Source organism: Chenopodium quinoa, unplaced genomic scaffold (genome assembly GCF_001683475.1).
Source record: "Chenopodium quinoa cultivar QQ74 unplaced genomic scaffold, ASM168347v1, whole genome shotgun sequence".
Taxonomy (NCBI): domain Eukaryota; kingdom Viridiplantae; phylum Streptophyta; class Magnoliopsida; order Caryophyllales; family Amaranthaceae; genus Chenopodium; species Chenopodium quinoa.
The window spans coordinates 41,905-44,969 of NW_018742556.1; the positions used below are offsets into that span (position 1 = coordinate 41,905).

The 3,065-nt window shown below is 33.1% G+C and overlaps 1 long non-coding RNA gene across 1 annotated transcript; it reads left to right on the plus strand.

Moving 5' to 3' along the window:
• Positions 1-553: 553 nt before the first annotated feature.
• Positions 554-2,422, plus strand: LOC110720319. Its single transcript, XR_002511305.1, has 2 exons — positions 554-1,240; positions 1,984-2,422. It is a non-coding gene; the product is annotated as an uncharacterized LOC110720319 (long non-coding RNA).
• The last annotated feature ends 643 nt before the right edge of the window (positions 2,423-3,065 follow it).

The following is a 3,065-nucleotide window of genomic DNA, read 5'->3' on the forward strand; positions in this document are numbered from 1 at the left end:
GGAACAGGGGACGAGGAGGGGCTAGGATTGGGTTTTTGAGGGGAGATTGGCTGGGATCGAGGGGGTTTTCAAGGGGAGAGAGGGGGCTGAGATCGAGGATGGGATCGGGTTTTTGAGGGGGCTGGGAACGCGAAACCGGCGCCGACAGGCTGAGTGGTCAGAGTCGCGGGCAGGGGGTGGGCTCAGGCGACGATGGCAGTGGCTTGAGCAGGTGGGTGGACGGTGAGTAGCGGTTGCGGTGGGTTTGATGTTGAACAGTGGAGGTGGATTATTGGCAGCTGGTTGGTGAGAAGGAGTGGTGGGTGGGAAGGAGTGGTGGCTGGACGGTGATTGGGTGGTGGTAACGAAAATACTAACGGTGTAAGTTAAGTGGTAGTGATTTTTAACAAACTCTAATTTAGGTGGTAGCAAAGTAAAATAAAACATTAAAACGGTAGTAAATGTGAAACATGGTCCTTTTGCTAGTAGCAAATGTAAAAATTTCCCTATTTTTATTTGGGTTTTGGGATGACCGAGGCCTAAGACATACGAAGTATATTAGGAAAGGTAACACACATGTTAAACATATATGTGCACTGATAATACTATAAAGTTACAACTAATTTTTAATTGAGGTAGTATGATTTTTACACAGAAAAGTTGTGAAATTTCACTCACCAAATTATTATGTTTACATTGAATCCTCTGCTCTCTCAATAATACTCAAATCCTGTTATTTAATTGTTTCTTTAGGTTTGTCATTGGCAGGCTAATCTTACATAATATAATAGCATAACAAAATGCATTTATTTACCGAATTCTTGCTTTTGTATATTTCAAAAAAAAAAAAAAAAATTCTTGCTTTTGTATAATACTTTGTAATATTTCGATAAATTGGCTGATTGGATCTATCTTAGCGTTTATTTGGTTTTTTAAATTGGAATGTATAGAATCTCATACCAAGAATATATATATATATATATGGAGTGGATCATGTGAAAACAACTCTTATACTGAAAACAATTTATCCTAGCCGTAGATTATAATCTAACGGATGACATTCCATCTAACGTTTAAACGCATTTTCATACATTTTACCCCCTCACAGTTGACAGTAGTATTATCTCTCCTCTCGACCTTCCGTTTTTTTCTTTTTTCTCATCTCTTTCCTCAACAATTTGGGAATTCTTTCTTCTCAACATTGTTGATTTCTTCTTCGATTCATCAAATTTTCTTCTACAATTTGCAATTAAGCTAGCAGGTAAATTTTAAATTTATCAATTTATGGTTATTTTAACAAAAGTTGAGTATTATTATTATCTTGAAATTTGCCGAAAATTATTTTGTATCTTAGAATTTGTACGAATCTGATGATTTTGTTGAAGAATTGGTGATGATATTGCTAATACAAGCTTTTAAAATATGTTTTTTGGAGCAAATTTTTCTCTTGCTTTCGTAAACTGCACTTAATTATTGTTACTTTGATTTTCTTTCACTTAGGGTTTTGATTTTTAGTTTGATTTAACATCTTTGATATAATAACTTGGATAATTGCTGGTTATTATTAAAATTCTAATCGATTTAAGATAATATTTATCAGGTTTCAGTTGTTAATCGATTATATTACTCGATTTTATTCTGATTCCGAATTCAAGTGTGAGGTGTTAATTTGTTTTTCTCTTTCATATGATTCTGTTTTTAGCTTGTTTTGCATCTTTGTGTTTAGCTTTACTTTTTTTGATCAGATTTTTCATATCTCTTGATTAGTTGAATTTTATTACGACTTTGTATTTTGTTTGAGTACATTATCTAAATTAAGTGGAAAATGATGCATTATAGACTCCAATCACTCCATGCATAGCACTCTGAATCTAATTTTACAAGGCCTCGATTAGTCGTTTGCCACCAATTAAGCTCATGATTGCCATATTGTCATAGTTGTTTTGCTTACTTTTTTTTTTTTTTTTTGATGACTATATGATATATGAAAGATGATTTTGACAGGTAGTAACTTTTTCTGGGAATTAAATTCGAGATTCGAAAGTGAACAAGTTATAATACTTGGCTTTATTGTTGCTGTTTGCTTAGGTGGCTGCTCGTGGTGTGGTTCCGGAGTTGTTGCTGCTTAAATAGTTGTTTGGTGAGCGGTGCAGCGGCCGAGATTTGGTGCGGTGGCGAGCTGCTAGTTGCATGGTGATCCACGGTAGCTGACTAGCTGGTAGTGCGGAGGTGGAGCTACTTGAGTGATAGGCTTACATATAGTAACTCTTTTGTGGCATGGGGTGATATCTTGTTTTTATACTAGTACGGAGTAGTATATAGTGACCTTTATTTGTATATACTTGTCCATATTAAGGATATGGATACCTTGTTTTTATATTTAGTGAACTTAATTTGCATATAGAAACCGAAATCATTAATATAGTTACCTTATTTTTAGATATAGTGACCTCTGTGCAAGTTTCATCAAAGTTGATATTGCAGCCTTGTTTCTATATATATATAGTGACCTTTATATAAATGTCGTCAAAATTGTTATAATTTGATATAGTTAGCTTATTTTTGTATATAGTGACCTCTGGATAAGGTGTCAAATTGATATAATTACCCGAAGTTTATATATACTTACCTTATTTTTGTATATAATAACATTAGCAACATAGAAATGTTATAAAATTGATGTAGTTATCTTATTTTTATGTATAGTGACCTTTAGTTTTGTATATAGTGACCTTTATGTAAATGGTGTCAAAGATTTAAAGTCGTTATAGTTACCTTATTTATGTTCATAGTGACCTGTATGTAAATTTTGTCAAAATTGATATAATTATCTTATTTTTGTATATAATGACCTTTGTGTAAATATCGTCACAATTGATATAGTTACGTTATTTTTATATATAGTGACTCTATATAAATGTCGTCAATTTAGAAAAAGTTACCTCATTTTAGTATATAGTGACCTTTAAAATGGTTGAATTGATTATATGTAAGGTTAGAAAGATCTTAAAGCTTATACACCATCCGATCTTTTGTGCTATTAATGAATGGTTGAGATTCCTTGTTTTCAGCATAAGCCTTGTTTT